Here is a 23,095-nt window from a genome sequence, read left to right as displayed (position 1 = left end):
TGGCTGTACCAATTTACGTTCCCACCAACAGTGCACACCCTTGATTCAGTTTCAGTAGGTTGTATGTTTCTAGGGATTTATCTGTTTCCTCGAAGTTGTCCAATTTGCTGGCATATGATTGTTCATAGTAGTCTCTTACAATCCTTTGTATTTCTGTGGTATCACTTGTAATGTGTCTTCTTTCATTTATAATTTTATTTATTTGAATCTTCTCTCTTTTTTTCTTGGTGAGCCTAACTGAAAATTTGCCAATTTTTTTTTTTTATTGTTTCAAAGAACCAACTCTTAGTTTTGTTCATCTTTTCTATAGTTTTTCTATTCACTATTTCATTTATTTCTGAATTAATCTTCATTTCCCTCCTCCTGCTAACTTTGGGCTTCATTTATTCTTCTTTTTCTAGTTCCTTGAAATGCAATATTAGGTTGTTTATTTGAGATCCTTCTTTTTTCTTAGTGTATGCATTTATAGTTATAAACTTTTCTCTTACAACTGATTTTCTGCATCCTGTAAGTTTTACTATGCTTTGTTTCCATTTTGGTTGTCTCAAGACATATTGTGATTTCCCTTTGGATTTCTTCTTGGATCCAGTAGTTGTTGAGATGTGTGTTGTTTAATTTCCATGTATTTGTAAATTTTCCAGCTTTCCTTCTGTTGTTGATTTCTAATTTCATACCATTATGGTCAGAAAAGATACTTAATATAATTTCTATCTTCTTAAATTTGTTGAGATTTGTTTTGTGGCTCAACATGTGATCTATCCTGGAAAATGTTTTGTGTGCAGTAGAGAAGAATAGGTGTTCTGCCTTTGTTCGATGGAATGCTCTGTATATGTCTGTTAGGTCCATTTGGTCTATAGTGTTGTTCAAATACACTATTTCCTTATTGATTCTCACCTTGCTTCTTTTAAAGACAGTTTTATGAGTATCGTACCTGCCTGTTCTCCTGGAATATAGTATAACCTGAATAAATTATGATCTTATGTGACCAAGTCTCAGGGCAGTGTGACATTAGAAGAAACAACCAAAAGCAAATGACAAGTGACTCTAAATTTTTTTTCTTTTTTGAGGAGGATTGGCCCTAAGCTAACATTTGCTGCCAATCCTCCTCTTTTTGCTGAGGAAGACTGGCCCTGAGCTAATATCCATGTCCATCTTCCTCTACTTTATGTGGGATGCTTACCACAGCGTGGTCTGGCAAGTGGTACATAGATCCGCACCCAGGATCCAAACCAGTGAACCCTGGGCCGCTGAACTGGAATATGTGAACTTAACGGCTGTGCCACCGGGCCAGCCCCGAGTGATTCTAAATTTTGCTTGTAGTTCTCAGAACACATTAACAAGGATCCAATATACAGATCCTAGCTGTCTAGCCTCAGGTTCTCATTACCCCACTCTTCCATTTCCTCATTGCTGGAGCCACCTAGAGCCTTTCTTCTTCACTTCCTTTTTTCCTCTATTTGCCTACACTCTCTACTCTTTTTTCACCTCTTGGATTCTGTCTTTCTGGTCCTACCTCTTTCTTCCTTTTCTCCTGATTCTGTATCACAGGACCCCAGAAATTAAGTTGGCAAGTTAAAAAAAAAAATCTCTTTAGAAGGTGGGCAAAGAGGAGACGCTAAGCAGACAGAGACAAAATTATCTTTATTGGGGAGCAGAGACCTTGAGGGTTCAGATTGAGGCTAGGAATACTCAAAATAATAATAAATTTTGCCTCTGTCTCAAAAGCATTTTTTAAAAAGAACACAAGGATTTAATGCAGCTATTAAAGCTTTTGCTTTTATTTAGCCTAGTGAAGCTTTCCACAAGAGGCAACCTGTCCACAGTTCTCAAGGCCATGGCAGTGGAATGTGTGCTCTGAGAAACATCAGATAACACATTTGCAATCTTCTTCTAGAATTATAACAGATACAGGGCAAAATGCACTATTAAGAGTCTGAGTCTATTCCATCTCATAAGCAGGGTGAATTTTCCAGGAGCCTGTGCTGTGGTTTTTCAGAATTTCCCTCTAGGAATAGCTAAAGGATGCAGCTGGTTGGAAAAGGAGGGTCGAGGAGAAGGAGAGTTGAGTTTGAATAGCACTTTATGTAAGATGGAGAGAACATCATTTTCCACATCAAAGAATGGAGGGAGAGTGGTGTCTGCTGGAGATCAATGTGGACCCCAAACCTCCCCTATCCAGTCTCCCCTGGGGGCTCCCACTGCTCATGGGTGAGCTGTTTGCAGCCCAGGAGCCGTTCTTCTATGCAGTATGCCTCAGGTTATTGGTACACGGCATGGGTTATTTTACTATTCTTGTGGGGGTCTTTTTTGTCATGTTGCTTTTTGTTTTTAAAAATCCCTCTCTCTCTCAATATATAACCACTATTAACAGTGGTATGTGGCTTTCCAGACATTTCGCACACACACACACACACACACACAGTTTTAATTTGTTTTTTAAACAAACAAAAAAATGAGGTCATACTCGTTCTTTGATCTGAAATTTGCTTTTTTCACTTTACAGTTTGTCATGAATATTTATGTCCGAATGTTTAAATATGCAGGCATATTTTATTTTATTGCACTTTGCTTTATTGTGCTTCGCAGATACTGTGTTTTACAAATTGAAGGTTTGTGGCAACCCTGTGTTGAGCCAGTCTATTGGCACCATTTTTCCAACAGCATTTGCTCACTTCGTGTCTCTGACACATTTTGATTATTCTTGCAATATTTCAAACTTTTTTCTTCTTATTATGTGTGTTATGGTGATCTGTGCTCAGTGGTCTTCGATGTTACCATCATAATTGTTTTGAGGCACCGCGAGCCGCACCCGTATAAGATGGAGAATTGAATCGATCAATGTTATATGTTCTGCCTTTTCTACTGACTGGCCGTTTCTGCATCTCTCTCCCTCTCCTTTGGCCTCCCTATTTCCTGAGACACAATAATATTGAAATTAAGCCAATTAGTAACCCTACAAAGGCCCGAAGTATTCAAGTGAAAGGAAGAGTCACACATGTCTCCGTTAATATCAAAAGCTAGAAATGATTAAGCTTAGTGAGGAAGGCATGTGGAAAGCTAAAATCGGCTGAAAGCTAGGCCTCTTGTGCCAAACTGTTAGCCAAGTTTTGTCGCGAAGGAAAAGTTCTTGAAGAAAACTAAAAGTGCTATTCCAGTGAACACACGAATAATAAGAAAGCTAAACAGTCTTACTGCTGATATGGAGAAAGTTTTACTGACCTGGACAGAAGATCAAACCAGCTGTTCCATTCCCTTAAGCCAAAGCCTAATCCAGAGCAAGGCCCTAACTTTCTTCAATTCTGTGAAGGCTGAGAGAGGTGAGGAAGCCGCAGAAGAAAAGTTTGAAGCCAGCAGAGGTTGGTTCATGAGGTTTGAGGAAAGAAGCCATTTCTATAACATCAAAGTGCAAGGTGAAGCAGCTACTGCAGATGGAGAAGCTGCAACAAGTTCTCCAGAAGATCCAGCTTAGATAATTAATGAAGGTGGCTCCCCTAAACAACAGATTTTCAATGTAGACAAAATAGCCTTATATTGGAAGAAGATGCCCTCTAGGACTTTCATAGCTAGAGAGGAGAAGTCAATACCTGGCTTCAAAGGACAGGCTGACTCTGTTGTTGGGAGCTAATGCAGTTGGTCACTTTAAGTTGGCCAATGCTCATTTACCATTCCGAAAATCCTAGGGCCCTTCAGAATTATGGTAAATCTACTCTGCCTGTGCTCTATAAAGGGAACAACAAAGTCTGGATGACAGCACATCTGTTTACAACATGATTTACTGAATATTTTAAGCCCACTATTTTGACCTACTGCTCAGAAAAAAAGATTCCTTTCAAAATATTACTGCTCATTGACAATGCACCTGGTCACCCAAAAGCTCTGATGGAGATGTACAACATGATTAATGTTGTTTTCATGCCTGCTAACACAACGTCCATTCTTCAGTCCATGGATCAAGGAGTAATTTTGACTTTTAAGTCTTATTATTTAAGAAATGCATTTCATAAGGCTATAGCTGTCATCGATAGTAATTCCTCTGATGGCTCTGGGCAAAGTCAATTGAAAACCTTTTGGAAATGACCCACTATTCTAGGTGCCACTACGAGCATTCCTGATTCATTGGAAGAGGTCAAAACATCAACATTAACAGGAGTTTGGAAGAAGTTGATTCCAGTCCTCATGGATGACTTTGAGGCGTTCAAGACTTTGGTGGAGGAGGTAACTGCAGATGTGGTAGAAATAACAAGAGAACTAGAATTAGAAGTGGAGCCTGAAGATGTGACTGAATTGCTGTAATCTCATGATAAAACTTTAATAGATGAGGAGTTGCTTTTTATGGGTGAGCAAAGAAAGTGGTTTCTTGAGATGGAATCTATTCCTGGTGAAGATGCTGTGAAGATTGTTGAAATGACAACAAAGGACTTAGAACATTACATAAACTTCGTTGATAAAGCAGTGGCACGGTTTCAGAGGATTGACTCCAATTTTGAAGGAAGTTCTACTCTGGGTAAAATGTTATCAAACAGCATCACATGCTATAGAGAAATCGTTCATGAAAGGAAGAGTCAATCGATGCAGCAAACTTCACTGTTGTCTTATCTTAAGGGTTTGCCACAGCCACCCCAACCGTCAGCAATCACCACCCTGATCAGTCAGCAGCCATCAACAGAGAGGCAAGACCCTCCACCAGCAATAAGATTATGACTCGCCAAAGGCTCAGATGATGGTTAGCATTTTTTAGCAATAAAGTATCTTTAAATTAAGGTATGTACATTGCTTTTTTAGACATAGTACTATTGCATGCTTCATAGACTACAGTGTAGTGTAAACATAACTTTTATATGCACTGTGAAACCAAAAAATTTGTGACTCGCTTTATTGTGGTGGTCTGGAACTGAACCCACAACATCTCCAAGGTATGCCTGTACTGTGTTCTTTTTAACAGTTGTTTTATTCCATTGCATGATGATGAAATCTTGTACTCAATAATTCCCCTATTGTTGGACACCTAGGTTCTTTCCAACTTTTCACTCCACAAACAATGGTGCAGTGAGTATCCTGGTATATGTTATTTTTGCATACTTGTAGTAGTCTTTCTATACTTGTGATTCCTAAAAGTATAATTTCTAGGCCAAAGAGAGTGTGCTTTCAAAATTGTAATTGCTGCTGCAGAATTAACATCCCTCCCCAAAGCAAAAAACCTCTGCCACAAAAGGCATGGGCTCTAATCTGGATTCTGCTGCTACTTAGTTAACTTTGGGCAAGTTGCTTCTTCCTTTCAATGTATCAGCTTCGTCTCTGTGAAATGAGGGAAGTGGAGAAGATGATGATTTCCAAGTTTCAATGGCCTGCAAATTTTTACATTTACAAATTGATGTTACCCAATTTCGGAGAATTACTTAAGGGTGTTCCCAACCAACGTGAAAATCTGCTCTTAAAAGATTGCCGAGAGCAAAGCTAATTTAAGTTCCCTCTGATTTAACTTTGATTAATAAACAAAGCCATTAACTCCCTGGAAGATTCTTTTGAGATATTCAAGCTGTGAATTTTTCTTTCAGGGCTTTTTGAAAGCTGAGAGACACTACTGAACAAGCTCCCGTTTAAGCCAGATCTCATTTATTTCATCCAATTCAAATCACTTTGATGGCTGTGTGTTGATGTGCGCTCATAAATGTTCCCCAGTACTTGGACAGGGCACATTTGACCTGTTGGTCAATGAACAGATTTAGTTTTAATCAAGTTTCAAGTCAGATATAGCACTCATATGATAGTGATCTTTTATTTAAAGGCCATGGTTTGCTCACTGAACCTTGTAAAAATCAAATACATAAATAAAAAGAAGAGATTGGGAAAGATGTCGGTTTGGTTTCTTTCAACCTTCTGCTTATCGAGGGCTCAAAGCCAAATGAAGGGGAAAGTTAGAGAGCTGGGAATTTGACTCTTTACATACTTAACTGAACAAGTCTGTAGATGTCTGGAACCATTGTCTGTAAAATACAGTATTCACCAGTTCCTAGGAGTCCCTCAGGGAAACAATCCTGGTTTAACACAGCAAATATCAAAAGGTAGGCTTGAAATCTATTCAAACCAATACAGGTATGGTTGATAATTTGCACTGGTGGGAGACTTTTAGGCCTAATATGCAAAATATTATTTGTAAATAATCTGTGGGCTTGTTAGCCAAAGGTGTGAAACCTGTTGTTAGAATTTTGATCCCTCTGTGGTATTGGATCCTAACCAGAGTGAGTGCGCATCACAAATAAATTATTACTACTTATATGCAAAGAGTGGTATTAACTTGACTTTTTAAATGAATTTGAGCCATAAAAGATTAGGCCAAGGATGGGCACCCAACTCAAATGGGCCCTAGTCACAGACTGGTCAGTATCCTTTGAAATAGAGCAAAAAGCTCTTCACAAACAGGGAATTGCCAACACTATCAGATTCTTTTTAATAATCTTGAACTTAGAAATTGGAATATATAAGAACCAGGTAAGAATCCTCCTTAAGCGGGAGCAGAAGCTCGTAGGTCATCGGGTAGAAGGAATCTGATGGGGTCATGATGGTCATGAGTGAGTGAAAGTTATAGGTGAGCCAGAGTAATGAGAAAACAGAACCTAGAAGATAAGGTAAAAACAATACATATAGATGGAAGATGAGGAAGTCAGTGAGAAGGAATAGCTGGGTCGGGGTGGTTACAGCCATTGAACAAAGCATCTCCCCTACTTGGATTCTGAACAACATATGTTCCTGAAGCCTGGCTGTTCACTGTTTCCTGGATTTCTTTTAAGGCTTGGCTTCATGGTCAAATTTCTGTGTTCTCATTCTCAAGTGTATTCTTACAAACTACTTTATCCCACAAAATCCTACCCTATTATTTGAGGTAACTTGAGTTTAGACTTTTTTCCTGGCAACCAGGAAAGCCGAGTTAAAAACTTTCATTATTAACTGCATTTTACAGATGAAGAAACCAAGGCTCAAGGTCACGTTCTAGTAAGTTAAGGGACTGGAATTCGCATCCAGGTTTATCTGACTCCAAGGCCCTAGCTTTTTACTCTATGCAGTGCACTCAGATGTGTTTCCTGACACACTCAGGTGTTTAACTTTCATTTTGATAGCAATATGCTCCACCAGTTAAGTGAACTAGCTTGGAACTAAGTGTAAAGTCAGCTGTATTTGTGAATTTCTTCACTAAAATTAAAATCTCATGTCGTACTTATGCATAACCAACTCCTGGTTTTCTCTTATTGACAGTAATTAAGAACTGATTTGTATATGAAGATGTTTGCAGCATACATTTCACTTCATTATCCCCATCAGGTCACATCACTTTGAAATTAAAGTCAGCTGAGACATGTCACATACCCTTCAGTAGCTTGCAAATTACAAATTCTTGACAACACAAATTAATTATAATTTTTGAGATTTTTCTCTCTTTTACTAATTTCTTCTCCTTGTTTCATTTCCTCTGGGTTCTTGTTGAAAGACGAGGCTTTGATAAAGGACATTATTAGTGAAGGAAAGGAAGCTTGGCAAGTTCCATGAAATCATGTGAACTCCCTTAAAGAGAAAGGAGTCCTTAGTAATACCTCTGGTAGCCCAGTTCATGAGCAACACAACGTATAAGTTGGTGATTATCTTTTTCCAAAGGGTATTACATTGTACACATGATGTTGTACCACAAAGTTTCCAAACAATTAATAGTTTTGCTACATGCAGGGGATCTCCAGATATCTCAAGGACGGAGATCACATTTTTCAAAGGAATATAATATGCACACATACATATGGTATATTTGCACAACCAACTTACTTTATATAGATGATACCAATTTCTCTCTAGACCAAAAATAGCAAACTGATGCCCTGCAGTTTTATTTTTGAATTATTTTGCTAACATTTAAAAATTGAGAGATTTTTATGTAAAAATCGTATTGCTGTTTTATTGAAAAATTGCAATTCTGGCACTACTGGGCCTGCATTCCTGCATAGAATGGTTGTTTGGAGCTTACTGGAGGCTGCCTCCAACAGACACGGGCTCTAGTTCCCCACTGTCCCCATGATTCCCTAGTGTCATAGGTCTAACTGGCTACTTAACCTACACGTTACTTGTATGGCCTGGGGAGGCGTTTGAATTTGCAATCACTGATGAAGCACCCAGAGTTCTTAAACTTTAGTTATTATGAGAGCGAGCTGGGGTGGAATCTGATCAGCTGCAGGGAAGCTGTAGCTGCTTAACCATGTTCTGAGAAATGGCTCTCAACTGCAGATGTACCTCAACTTTTCCCGTAGTCCTTTCCCAAAATCTACATTTTGTCCCCCACTTCCTAACTCCCCTTTAAAATCCAGTTAGGCTGGTATGGAGCCAGGGGAATCTGAATGTTTAAAAAATTTCCCTCTTGGTTCTGATTTTGAGTAAGATGGAGTAAACATACTTCATCCATCCTGACTTCCACTGAATGCAGCTGTAAAATCTAGACAGGATGTATGGAACAGCTATTTGACGACTCTGAAAAGTAGATGGTAGCATACAGATTGCGGAAGAAGGCCAGAACTTAAAGTACCACCAAACTGGTGATGAGTTTACCTTTTGTGTGTGTCTAGTATCCTGCAGCTTGAAATCAATGCAGCCTGAAAGCTGGGAGTGAATATCAGCACAGATAGAACTTCAGAAGTCCCCTAGTTCTGGCTCAAGGAGCCTAACAGTCAGAGAGAAAGTGTGTGTAAGGGAATTTCCCATTTTCCTTTTTACCTTTCTTTTCTCCATTCTCTTATGCCCTAGCTACCAAGCAATCTTAGGGTAGCAGTGGCAGTGTAGTAAGGTCACCAGCAGGGGCCCGAAACTTAGAGGAAGGGAAACATTCCTCTCACTTGGAGAAGTGGTTCCAAGACGGTAAGGAAAAACACCATTGTTTCTTTTCCTTTTCTGTTTTCCACTGTTTGACTTGACTCCTCCTCCACCCAGAAACAGGGGCAGACATGAGAAAGATGTGGTAGGACAAGTAAGTAAAGCCCCAGCTTTCTGGTCAGAGTACCAAAAAGAGCCCTAGGGAAGCTGGGAGATCAAAAAGAGGGTGGAGTCAGGGAAAATGACCTTCAAAGTTATTATGAACTACTGGGTTCATCTCTGAGCTGAGCATGGACGGATCTGACCCTAAGCAGTATAATAGACTTTGAGAACTCAACTGTACTGCAAAGTCTTTGAAAACTGAAATTATGTTAGGTCAATTTATTAAAAAGATATAATAATCCTAAATGTATATGCTCCTAGTAACAGAACTTCAAAGTACATGAAGCAAAAATGGACAGAACAGGAAGGGGAAATAGAGAAATCCAGAATCATAGCTGGAGACATCAACAATCTTCTCTCAGAAACTGTTAGAACAGACAGAAGCAGATTAGACAGAAAATCAGCAAGCGTATGGAAATATGGAACAACACCATCCATCACCGGATCTAATTGACATTTCTAGAACACTCTAACCATTGGCAGAATATATATTCTTTTCAAGTGCATGGGACATTCTCCAAGGTAAACCATATCCTGGGTCATTGAAACAAACAAAATAAAAAATGTAAAGGAATTGAAACCATGCACAGTATGTTCCCTCAACAAAGAGAAATTCAACTAAAAATTGATAGCAGAAAGATAACAGGAAAATCTTTAAACACTTAGAAATTGAACAATACGCCTGTAAATAATCTGTGGATCAAACAGAAAGTTTGAAGGAAAATTAGAAAATATTTTGAACTAAATGAAAATGAATATACAACACGTAAAAATTTGTGGGATGCAGATAAAGTAGTACTGAGGGGGTAAATTATAGCATCAAATGCTTATATTAAAAAAAAAAAAAAAGTCTTCAGGCCGGTCTGAGTGCAGTGGTGTTTACAATTAGTTTATCACAACCAGTTACAGATTTCTTTGTTCCTTCTCCACTCCCACTACTTTGCTTGACTAGCCTAAAAAAAAAAATAAAGACAGTCTTCAAATCAATAATTTATACTTCCACCTTAAGAAACTAGAAAAAAGAGAGCAAAATAAATCCAAAGCGAGGAGAAGGAAGGAAATCATAAAAATAAGAGCAGAAATCAATGATATTAAAAACAATAAAACAATAAAAGTCACTAAACTAAAAGCTGGTTCTTTGAAAAGATGAGTAAAAGTGATAACTAGCAAGACTGACAAAGAGAAAAAGAGAAGATGCAAATTATGGCTATCAGGAATGAAAATATTACTGCAGAGTCTTTAGACATTAAAGGGATAGTAAGGGAGCACTGTAAAGAACTCTTCATGAATAAATTCAACAACTTAGATGAAATGGCCAATTTCTTGAAAAACAAAATTATCAACACTCATCTAAAATGAAATAGATAATTTGAACATTTCTGTGGTTATTAAAGAAATTGAATTCATACTTCAAAACTTTCCAAAAAATAAACTCCCAAGTGCAGATAGATGCATTGGTGAATCATTCCAAATATTTAAAAAAAAAATTCTACACAATCTCTTCCAGACAATGAAGAGGATGAAACACTTCTCAACTCATTTTATGAGGCCAGTGCCACTCTGACACTAAAATCAGGCAAAAATAGTATAAGAAAAGGAAAATACAGACCAATATGCTTTATAAACATAGATGTAAAAACCCTTAACAAAATATTAAGATAATAAATCCAGCAATATATAAAAAGAAAAATCTAGGGTTTATCCTGAAAATATGAGGCTGGTTTAATATTAAAAAAATCAATAAATTTTAATCCACTTTATTAGCAATTTAAAGAAGAAAAACCACATGATCATATCAATTGAAACAGAAAATCATTTGACAGAAAAGTCAACATCCATTTAAACTAGGAATAAGAGAGAGCTTTTTCAATCTATTAAAGGGCATCTACAAAAAAGCCTACAGCTAAAATTATAATTAATGGTGAAAAACTGAATGCTTTCCCCTTAAGATGAGGAAAAAGGCAAAGTTGTCCACTCTCACCACTACTATTTGACATTGTACTGGAAGGCCTAGCCAATGTGATAGGGCATGAAAAGGAATTAAAAGCCATTTATAGTCGAAAGGAAGAAACAAGATGTTTCCTATTCACAGATGACATCATTGTGAATATGGCACATAGAAAATCCCAAGGAATCTACAAAAAAGTCCTAGATCTAGTAAAGGAAGATCAGAGGATACAAAGTCAACACTCAAAAGTCAATTGAATTTCTATATACTATCAATGTTCATTTGGAAACTGAGATAAAAAAAGCAATACTATTTACAATTGTTCACAAAAATGAAATACTTAGCTATAAATTTAATAAAACACAGGATCTACATACCAAAACTATCAAACATTAATGAAAAAAAGTACCTAAATGGAGGGACAGACCATGTCTTTGGCTTGAAAGACTCAACATAGCAAAGGTGTCATTTATCTTCAAGTTGATCTATAGATTTAATGCAATTCCAATAAACATTCCCATGGGACTTTGTTTGATATAGACAGATCAATTCTAAAATTCATATTGAAAGGCAAAGTAACTAGAATAGGCAAAAGAATTTTGAAAAAGAAAAATAAAGCTGGATAAATCACATTATCTGATTAGCAGAAAGCAATGTGGTTTTAGCAAAGCGTTGGACATATAGATCAATGAAACAGAGCAGAGAATACAGAAACAGACATCATAAATATGGCAGTTGATTTTTGACCAAAGTGGTAAAGCCATTCATAGCAGAGAGTATAATCTTTTCAACATCTTGGAAGAATTGGAACCATCAATCCAGTTAAAAATGGGCAAAATATTTGATCAAAAGAGGATGTATGGATGCCAGATAAGCACATGCAAAGATATTTAACATCATTAGCTTTTAGGAGATACAACTTAAAACCAGGACAAGATGCTACTACATTATAATTAGAATGGCTAAAATAAAAAATACTGCTAATACTAAGTGCTGACAACAATGCATATCATCTGGAGCTCTCATATAATGCTCGTGGGAATGCAAAATGGGACACACAGTCATTCTGGAAAACAGTTTGCCAATTGCTTATAAATTTAAACATTATTACCATATGACTTTGTACCGCTCCTGTGTATCTACCCTAGAGAATTAAAACTTTATGTTCGCACAAAACCCTGAGCACAAATCTTTATAGCAGCTCTATTCATAATATCCCCCAAACTGGAAACAACCCAAAGTCCTTCAACAGGTGAGTTGGTAAACAAACTGTGATATATCCATTCAATGGAATAGTACTTGGCAATAAAATGGAACTACGGATACACACAGCAATTTGAATCTCAAGTGATTATGCTGAATGAAAGGAACCTGACTCAAAATGTCACATACCGTGTGATTCCATTGATACGGTACTCAAAAAGACAAAACTAGAGAGAGGAAAGCAGAGCAGTAGTTACCAGGGGCAAGGGGTAGGGGACAACAAGGGACAAGGTGTGACTGTACAAGGACATTCTTGATGGTGATGGAAATGTTTTGTCTTCTGATTGTGGTGCTAGTTACGTGAATCTATACATGTGTCAAAATTCATAGAACGGAACGCACCAAAAAGACCACTTTACTATAGCGTAATTAAAACAATTAAAATACATTTTTAAAGCTTCCCTCTTAATGCTAAACTGCTGTCCGGGTTGTACACCACTTCTCTGGAGCAACTACTTGATGACGGGCCTCTTAAACAGAAGAATTTTGGTACTGCACTTCAAAAAGTTAGAACTTATTTTGGAGAATCACAGTGAATAGTAAGCAACCTGCGGCAGGAGACAGGCAGTCATTTCGAAGCAAGAGCAATAGAGAGTCTGAAAGTTTGCCTTGCTGCCAAGCCAAACAGAAAACATAAATATTTGTATAGCTTTGTAACAAAAGAGCCATATGGGTTTTGGCAGAAAGACCTCTTAATGGCACTTGTGGCTTTAAAATAACTGAGGTTTGCTCCTATTATGTAGAAATTGCATGCAGATGTCCTGCATGTCAGGGACCATAGTGCTGCCCTGGGGAGAGGACATTAAAGATAAAACCCAGACTGACAAGGAGAGAATCTGTCTACTTGTGCAGATGTGGTAAGCCCAAGAACTTCTTGGCACCAGATCTTGAGATTGCGTGTACGACTTAGAGGAGTCATTTGGATCGCTTTGCAGTTGTGGGCTCGTGAATATTTCTATTTTCAGCTGCACAGATAGTATCTTAAACCTTTTAGTTTGGACATGGGGTGTTTTGGGATCAAAGGCAAAATATTAAGCCTTTTGGAATGAGTAGAGTGGTGGGTATTGATGGAGACTGGGGTTTCCAGCATTGCACCCCCGCTCATCCAACTACAAGGTCTCGCGTCCTCTGTGTTTCCAAAAAGGAGATATTTAACCCCAACTTCCCTTTCCATGGGATTGAATCAAATACTTGCACATTTCCAGTTTGGGGTTAAGGAAGCAGGGGTCAACTAGGGTTCTTGGCATACAAGTCACAAGACCAATTTTAGGTTACTTAAAAGGAATGCGATAGAAGGTTAAGGGGTAACTCTCAGAATCAAAGGAAAAGCTGGTCTCAAAAATAATAGGAAACTGGATGGCAGGAACTATGTATGGGTAATCTCTTCGGAGAATAGCCTTCCCGATCAAGGAAGAAACTTCATACATTGTACTCATTTTCACTTCCCTCAAGATTCAGCGCGTGCTCAGGCTAGCTTAAGTCATGTGCTTGCTCTTTGGCCATGGAAGAAGGGATTGTCTTGAGTGACATGCAGTGAAGAAGGGAGCAGTTCCACGAATGTAAACCGAAGTTCTGTTTCCTTCAGAAGGGGCAGGATATTGGACAGGCAGAAACAGAAGTTCCCAGATCAGCATGGTGGGTTATTCTACATTTTAAACAAAGCCGCCCTGGAGAGTGTGTGGATGGGTGTGGGTGTGGTGCAGGGAGGGGTGAGAAAGGTTTTGAGTGTTATGGCAGAACAAGCAATAGTCTAGGAATGGGACCTGGACCAGAACTCTCAAAAGGCTCTACCATAAACCGGCAATAAGATCCCAGGGCAAGTCAGTGACTCTGCCTAGACACCTACTTTCCTTGTTTAAAGAATGAAGAGGTTGGGTTAGCTGTTCCCTGAGATCCCTTTTTGCCTCAAATCTTAGAAGTATATGGGCCTTGACTGTATTTCTTAACTGGGTATCAAACTGTGTTGAATTCAATAGGATTTTTTTTGATTACTTATGGCAGTGGTTCTTAAATGTCAGAGTGCATCAGAATCTTACAGGGGCTGGGTGGGTAGAGAAGTCCTTGTTAAAATGCAAGTTCCAAGGCCCTGCCCCCAGAGATTCAGATTCAGTCATGCTGAGTGGAGCCCAAGAATCTGCATTTTAAACAAAATGGCCAGGTATTTCTGATGCAGGTGGTCAAGCTTGCAGACTTGCATCCCTGCTGTTTGGTTCCTAATCCCAGGAAGGGAACCTCCTCAGCTGGAGCTGTAGGTATTTAAAAATGCTTCAAGTTGGGCAACTGCCATGCCTTTAGAAGCTCCCTTCGAGGTCCCCCAGACAGTGTGAAGATTCTGGGAAGACAGTGGACACCACAGTTGCCAGAGGCTCAGTTGCCCGTGTTTTGGGACACAACCACCCAGGGCTCCTGAATTTTCTCCTCATACCTGCTCACTCTTTCTGCCTCAAATGTAGCCATTCAATAAAGCTGTGGGGTAGAGAGTCCGCCATGAGACCTTGAGAGCTTTCCTTGTGGTGCGAGTTCTATGAGGATCTTAAGTAGAACCTTTTCAGGTGATAACACGTATTTGGGATCAGCAGGGTCTGAGTTCTAAATTTCTGGTTTTAAGAAGTTGAGCTTCCAACTGCACTTTTCACATTAAACACATCTCATTTGGGAGTTTTACTGAAGGAAGCTCAGGGCATTGTTTTCTTGGGTGTTGGTTATTTGTACACACCCACTATCTGGGGATCTCCAAATGCTTTTTTAAAATATTGAGTTTCACTCAAGGTGCTCCACGCATACATGTAGTTTGTAAAGTGGTGAAGGAATATGTTTTATGTGTATGAAATGCCTGAATCTTTCTCTGTCTAACAGCTTGAACAATGCGCCATTAAAATGTTAGTGGATGCCCAAGGGTTCCTCGGCTTTTTGAAGTGGGATAGAAGAATTTGGTCCTTTGGACCAGCATGCCCACCAGATAGATTCAGAGTCCTGACCAAATTGAAGTGAATGATAGCAAGGGCGAAAAGAGTTTAAATAATGACGTAACTTATACTTGGTTATATCTAAGAAACCTACTTGTGTATTAAATAAAAATAATAAATAGTAATTTAAAAAATAACAATTCTAGGAGGACATTGCCATAGTGTTTGAGTTAACTGTGGGTATCATATGATTTATGACGTATGATGCACTCTTCCTACATTCACATTTGACACACCCTCTTGTCTTTATTGGTTCCAATCTTAGGACAGAGATTGGATGGAAAAACTTGATCTATAGCTTCTAATAAAATGGCTAAGGCCCTTTATAGACAAGAACTCTTTGTGGCTGACTGGTCCTCTCTCCTATTTCTGTATTGTATTTCAAATGAAATTGTCCTTTCTTTTCAGATGCTTGACTGGTTGTATTCGTGCTTTGGAGGAGGATGTGTGTGTGTGTGTGTTTAATGGGGAAGCAAAGACTAGGGTGGGAGGAGGTAAATGTATGACAATAAACTCTACAAGTTTTTATTCTTGCTTTATTTTTCTCTTTTCTGATACTTGGGGTAAGCTCTGCGTGTTCTTTGTCTTCAAGAAATGTTGATATTTGAGAGAGGAACGAAAGTGTTTATTCTTAAGAGTTTTCTTTTTTTAAAAAAACCCTCAGCAAGCATGCATTCTGTTCCACTTGGTCTTGTAAGTTCTCTGCCAGCGAGATGAGCTTTATATCTTTTCTGGTGAAATATCCCCACATCTCCTGATGGGCATTCCTCCACTCGTACGCTTCATAAATTAGGAGGGTGGGTGCCATTGTAATACTTGACCATATAAGGGGAAGAGAGGCCCTGCTGTTATTTGGTTCTGCCCTCGTGTCAGAACTGTATATACACTCAAGGCCTTTTAAGGGAACATGGTGTGTGCAGGGAAAACAACCCCAGAGAGTCGATCCATTTTCTTCACTCCTGCAGAGTTGGTGCCTGCAAGCTCTGTGTCACTTGGGAGCATAAATCACAGGAGATTGCTGGCACCAAGCTCCAGGGAGGAAAACCTCAGAGGACCATGCTCACTGCCTAACACTGTCAGCATCTCAGTTTTCACTAAAAGCCCATCTCACAACTTGGCCTTCTGACTTTTAGCGAGAAGTTCACAACTTACACCTCCTGACATTCATTCAGCACCCCCTCCCTGTTATGAATAATTATGATGGCTGCAGCGAGGTGGCCACGGCCTCCTTAAGATTTCAGATTAGTCTTGTCCAGACTGTCGCATTTGTCTCTGTACAGCGTGAGGTCTCAAGTTTAGAGAGAGCTGGCTTTGAACCACAGAGCTTTCTCTTTCTAGCTCTGAGACCTGAGACAAGTTATATAACCTCTCTGAGGCCCAATATCCTCATCTAAAAATGGGGAAGAGAAATGTGATAAAATTCGTGTAAAGTGTTAAGCCCAGGGCCTGGCACACAGTAAATGCTTAATTAATGTTAGCTGTTAGTATTATTACTATCACTGCCAGAAGAGAGCTATAGTTTTGCTCTTTGTAGCAAGGATTTCCTACAATTCCCACTGCTCTGATCCAGCATACTTTTTACAGATTGTCTTTATGGGCAAAACACATCCAGAAATATTCTTAGAGGCCCTGAAGAATGTCTTGGCACAACTCAGTGTACAGAGAATGGGTTTTGGAATCAGGCAGGTCAGGGCCTGAATCCCCGCCCAGCCACTTATCAGTTTACGACATTGGACAAACCATTGAATCTCTTGGTACCTCGGTTTTGTAGTCTGCAGTCTGGTGATAATGGTTTTTGAAATCCAGGCCTTTTGGTTGCTGGGGGCAGGAATGAATCAAGTTAGAGCAAGGACAAAGGAAGGGTTTTTTTGCAAACCTATAGGGATTTCACAGAAATAAACCGTGGCTCTGAGGGTCCTCAGTGCCACTAGTAAGTGAGGTGGTGATCCTTGAGCTCTCTCAGGTTTCGTGTGGCTCAGTCTACCCAGTGGACACCCCCATCCCCAGGTGGTCTGAGCTAATTGGACACAGCCTTGGTCCAGTCAGCTCAGACCACCCCTGCAGCAGGGCCTCTGGGCTGGGGCTCTTTCTCTGGAAGAAGCTGGATGGGCAACAAGCAATAGAGCCCAAGGAGGATTATAATAACGCCTACCCCATGGGGTGCCTGGGGGATTCGATGCATGAATTTGTGGAAGTGCCCAGCACAGTGCCTGGTACTAGGTAGCTGCTCACTACACGTTAGCTCCATCCCACCCCATCCCTACTCCCTTCCTCAAGGGTAAGTACTCCACTCCTAGAGCTGGAGCACCAAAGAGAGGGAGAGGAAAGAGAGCACTGATGTTAAAATTCGAGAGAAGGAGACAGCTAAGTGGGAGAAGAGGGAAGACAAAGAGGGGCCTCTAGGGGAGGAGGAGCTTCTGCTTGTAGGTAACAGATTGTTCCCTCTGGTTGCAGCTAATCCTACACTCACTTCCTTCTTTGAATTCCGCCCTCTTGAGCTACAGTTCCCCGCAAGCAAAAGTCCTGCAGGATAGGTCAAAATGACAGAAACAACAATGTGTGTCCTTCGGAAGCCTGCCCCCTGTTCTGGGGCAGGTCCAGCAGCAGCCACATTGCCAGCACAACCAAGTAGCTGAATCATCCAGCCAAGGGGATGTTGGGGGCCCTTAGGCAAGCCTGCCCCTGGCCCTTCAGTCCACAGCCTTGGTCCCACCCAGAGGTTTCCATCCGGCCCCCCTGGAGCCCTGTGCTAATTTCATGAACAGAACTGTGCCAGTTGGGACCTCTCTTCTCTTCCTCATTAGATCAGGAGTTCTCAAATTGCTTTTCTGTTCACAGAGGCCGCTCTCATCAGGAGCACCTGTTGCCAGCTGCAGTGATTCTCAAAGCAGGGGGACTCGCATCTTAGAATCTGCCCACCTCTGAGTTTCTGATAATCCTTCCTGCCCCTATTAGAATGGAGCCCAGAGGCCATTTTTCAATCAATAAACATCTCTCAAGCACCTTTTCTGTACCTGGTCCTGTGTTAGGAGTTGACATTCAGAGAAAGACACAGCTCTTGTCCTCCTGAAGCTGCCAGAGGAGGTGGACAAGAACAACATTGTGGAGGAGGTGCTGTACGATTCTATGGGAGAGCAGAAGAGGATACCTGTGGTGGGCTGATCCTGCTGCCCTCATGGAACCTCAGGACGGGCCTTGTCTCCTTCTGAGGCTCTGGAGGCACTTCTCAGAAGCTGAGACTTAAAGGACAATTAAAAGCCAGCTAGCTGAAGTGAGGGACGGGACATCACTGAGTCGCAAGGGCAGAAAGTGTGGTTTGTCTGGGAATTGCAAGCCTTTGAAGTCCCTGGGAGGTAGAATTGGGGAGTATTTCTTCAAGGGAGGATACTCTTTCCCTCAATGCCACGTTCAGCTAGGAGTGCCCTCTGCTGGGGCCCCAAGATCATAGCCTTTTCAGTTCACAGGCAGCACCTTCCCAGGAAATAATCTGTCCCCTTCCATATGGCGGGTGGGGCGTGCAGTGGTGGCGGGTCCTGATCCCACACAGCCATCTCTCAGATGCAAACCCCCCTGTCAGCTCCCCACTTCCTTGCAGGCTATTGCCAATGGGTGGGTCGCTTTTCTTGGAAGCCCTCAAAAAGATCCACTTTCCTAAACCGGGGTGAGGATTTCCACCTGTTACATTGTGCTGCCTTTCTGGTGTGTCACGACTACCCCCATCTCTACCTATGAGGACACCGAGGCTCACAGAAGGGCAATGACTTACCCAAAGCCATCAAGTTAGTGAAAAGTGGAGTCAGGATTTGAACCCAGGTTTGTCCACCCAAGAAGCCCAAGCTTGTTCCACTCTGCTGCAGAGCCTCCCTAAAGCATTACAAAGAGGCAGAACCAGTTCCTCTCAGTAGCAGGTGTTATCATCCTTCCAATTTCTTAGACGTGGAACCCAGGATAAGGGCGGATAAGTGACAGGCCTCTGAGGTCACAGAATTAAAAGCGTAAGAGCTGCGCTTTGAACCCAGGCTTGCCAGATTTCAAAGGCAGTGCAATACTGACAGTTTGGGGAGCTGGTTGTTCCTCTCACATATGCGAGAAATGCCACGGTGAGGCGAGGGCTGGACCTCAGCCTGCCAGGATCTTACTGCCATTGTCCAATATTCTTACATCTCACATATATGACTCATGTCTATGCTAAGCCCGATGTTCAACACCATTTTGAGTCTGGACCCACAATCAGCTAATATCCTCTGAGCACTTCTTAAACGTTATGCAATATGTGGATAAAAATTCAGTTATATATATATATATAACTGAATTTATATTTCACACTGTTGCATAGGTTAATTGATCACTGTCATTTGCATATAAATGTTGCATATAGTTTGTCTTAACTCAGCATTTTTAATGAACCCTCCTAGACGTAAGAATCTCCTAGAAATAAGAAACACTACTTGTTATAAGTATAGACACCTGGGTCCTAACCAAGCCTTACGAATTCAAGATGTGCCAGTGGAAGGGCCTAGGAATTTGTATCTTAAATAAGCACCCCAGATGCTTGTTATTATCAAGAAAGTCTGGGAAGCGTTAGCCTCTTCTGGGAGGCTGAACAGTGAAGCACCATCGGCTAGACAAAAGAAGAGAAAACTTGCCCAGCTCGGGTGCTAGGTTAGGCCTTTAAGGACACTACCTGGGTCCTCTGCAGATGTCATCTTACTGGAACTTCTAAGAGTGTACATCCCATGAAATCATTTTGCTACCTTTATTTGAATGAAATATGCACATTTGGTTTCATGAGGGGAAAAACAATACCCCCTAACTGTCATATTTCATCCAGCTGGGAGATCTGTTACAAGTGAACGATCATTTCTTTTTCTGACCCTTGGAACGTTGCCTTGAGATTTTCAGAGAAACTCAGTCAGTAGGCTAGTGCCAGGTTAGTGCGCTGGGATTGCACGGATCCGTATCTGGTATTCCAGCTGGGCAGAATTAACTGCACTGGATATTGGCAGAGAAAATGGGAGCTAGCTGAGAGAATTCTGGGATGGAATGTGCAGAAATAAATTTGTAGGGCCTTCTGAAAATAAGTATGGTGTATGCAGAATGTTGTGGGGAGAGATGGCAGGAGAAGATGAAGCATGCTCCCCGAAAGCTTGTTGTGCAAGAAACGACTCAAGGTTCTCACACCGCCCTGCCTTGCCCCCAACACACACACACACTCATACACACAGTACACATATACATGCATACACATGCTCACTCACCCACAGGTGCTCTCTCTGTCTCACACACATACACACACCTACACATGCATGCCCACGTGCACCAGGTCATTGTGTCCCTCAGTGGTATCCTCCGCCCCTTGCCCGAGGTGTTCGATATTCATGGACTTAAAATGAGAGGTCTGAAAACAATTATGAGCTCCATGATGAAGAACACTTCAACATCAACATGGTTAACTGCCTACTTTAATGTGTATGAAATGCACATATTGTCACTTTATTATTATGTTTAGTATCCAAGAAATCATTGTAACACTTGCAAGTAATTTGTAGGATCTATTTACTCGTTTTGAAAGGATTCCCGAGTATGCATGATTGATGAGAAATCATTGCCAATAGTTAATTAAATGAGTGACTTAGAGCCTCACTTCAAAAAAAACTTATCAAAATCCTTTCAATATTCTTTTGGAACAAAAAGTAGATTTTTATGCGAGATGTGGATATATTTTAATATGTTTGGCATTATGTGGGGCGGGGCCTCATACACACATGCAAACTCACAGAGTTCACCACCACCGAATGCTATTGGGCAGGGCATATGGTTAGAGAAAAATAAAATTGAAGGCTATGTCTTCAACAATTCAAAGACTGTGAAAGGTTTTTGGGTACACTTGCAGTGGTAGGACCATTGCGGAGGGTGTGATCCACTCCCTGCTAAACCAGGAATGTGTTTAAGGGACTTGAGAGCAGTAACTTCTACCCTGTCTAAATTCAGGTGAGGCTGATGGAGAGCTGCTGCGTCCAGTTGCACAGGCTGTGTACTGTGTAAGGGCATCACATTCCAAGTGGACAGTGTCCACATGGAGGACATTCACATTTGAATGCTTATTATGACAATGTTTCAGAAGATGGCATTAAAGTGTTCTTTTCTTAGAAAAGCAGTGTGCTACAACACTTTTTGATAGCTAGAAATTATTGGGTCTTGAAGAGGCTGTACCTTAGCACAAAGGCACTGCTCGGGCTGCAGGCGTGGGCTAACATAGAGAGCGGTGCTCCTAGTGCTCCATTCATTTTTGCCATCCCTTCACTGTAGGATGTGGGATCTTGACCTAAAAAGAATTGTTGCTCTCGCCCGAGACTGTGCCCCTGCAGTGGTTCTCAAGGCCCAGAAGCCATCATATTCTCTCTCGACCTTCCCTTCCTCTGTGTTGAGGTTTCTCCTAAGCTCCCAATTAGGCCCAGAAGCAGCCTGCACACGGAATGGGTCCACATGGATGAATGTTCCCGTGCCTTCATCTCTCAGAAGGAGGACAAAGCAGTTGAGTGACCTTATTTCCCTAGGGAGTCTCTGCTTCTCCAATTAATTTCGGGAAGTGCGTGTTCTTGCCAAACTATTTTGGTCCCCATCCCCCAGAGACAACTAGGCCCTCTGAGAGAGAGTTCAACTCAGCTGCAGCCGGCGCTGCATGGGTCATCCTGAATGCAAACAGCTGCTTTGCCCACCTCCTTCCCCTTCCCCTACTGCCTCCCTGGGGACTGAAGCTCAGGACCAGACTGATCAGAAGAAGAGAGCATGACTTACAGACTCCTGCTGTCAACCACACGTGCAGGCCATGCCTCTGGGCTGCCCCTCTGCTGAGCTCAGAGCTTCTTACAATCCCAGACCTGGAGGAGGGCCATCTGCTTCCCTGGGATGCCCCTCCAACTTCCTGTCTCTCAAGCCTCTTTGGGAAAGGCATCTCGCTGAGAAACCTTGACATGACTCAAGACCATTTGACACATTCCTTCTCCCTTGCTCTTCAAGGGAGTTCAATAGGAGAAAATTCTTTTAAAGCATAAGACCTCTGCCATAGTCATATAAAAAAATAAATTTCTTGGTTCCTCTTAACCACTGTTTTCCAACATATGTGAAATGAAACGTCAGTCCCACAAGGTGCTCCTTGTAAATGAGAGAAATGTGTACCCTATCCTCTTGAAGTTTTACAGTGAAATGAGCATTTATTTCTGGGAAATACCACAAAGCTAAAAAGTGGCCAGTTTTCCCATCACCTCCTACCTTTTCACAATACACTTACCGCGCTGGACTTGGTAAACTAGCATACGCTTAATTAGAAGTAAGGTTATCAATCTTTTCAGCCAACTCTTTGTATGTAATTCCATTTGGAAATTCATCCACCATAACTTAATTTTATCCTGAACTTTCAATGGTTTCATGTACTTGCTCCCATTGATATTTGAAGTGCTTAGTTCTGGAATCTAAATTATGATTTACACCCCGTAGAGGAGGCTGTGTTCTGATAGACTCCATGATGCTTGCACGGAATTAACAAATGTCTTTAAGCACTTGCTCTGTGCCAGGCAGAGTCCTTGTTCTCAAGGGGCTCACAGAGTGGAGGGAGTCAGCTGCTCCAACATCTAATGCAATACCCTGCTCTGAGTGTGTAACTCGTGGGGTTGGCAGTGGGGGCAGCACAAAGAAGAGACTGGGCAGATTAACTGGGAAAGTTAGGAAGCAGTCTGAGTCTGGGGGGATGGGTGAAGAGTGTGCCGGGTATCTTCCATTTGCCCCAAAGATCCTCTCGCCATCCTCTCCGTGTGCTCTGTCCCATGGGCTGACCTCTATGCCTGTATCAACCGGCTTGTCTTCCTTCCAGATTTCAGTTGGGTCGTGACAATTGAGAGCGCTACAGATATCA

At 41.1% G+C, this 23,095-nt stretch overlaps 1 protein-coding gene and 1 long non-coding RNA gene across 2 annotated transcripts in view; both read left to right on the top strand.

The window, feature by feature from the left end:
• The window catches only part of LOC138920451 (uncharacterized), a 45,581-nt gene extending 27,396 nt beyond the window's left edge, over positions 1–18,185 (top strand). Inside the window, exon 2 of the long non-coding RNA XR_011431622.1 lies at positions 18,022–18,185. This is a non-coding gene — a long non-coding RNA (uncharacterized lncRNA). The remainder of the gene's footprint in view (positions 1–18,021) is intronic.
• Positions 1–23,095, top strand: part of PGM5 (phosphoglucomutase 5) — a 168,908-nt gene that overhangs the window by 73,190 nt on the left and 72,623 nt on the right. The window lies entirely within an intron of this gene.

Source organism: Equus caballus, chromosome 23 (genome assembly GCF_041296265.1).
Source record: "Equus caballus isolate H_3958 breed thoroughbred chromosome 23, TB-T2T, whole genome shotgun sequence".
Classification (NCBI taxonomy): domain Eukaryota; kingdom Metazoa; phylum Chordata; class Mammalia; order Perissodactyla; family Equidae; genus Equus; species Equus caballus.
Note: the sequence above shows the minus strand (reverse complement) of the source record. Positions and strands in the feature narration are given on the sequence as shown.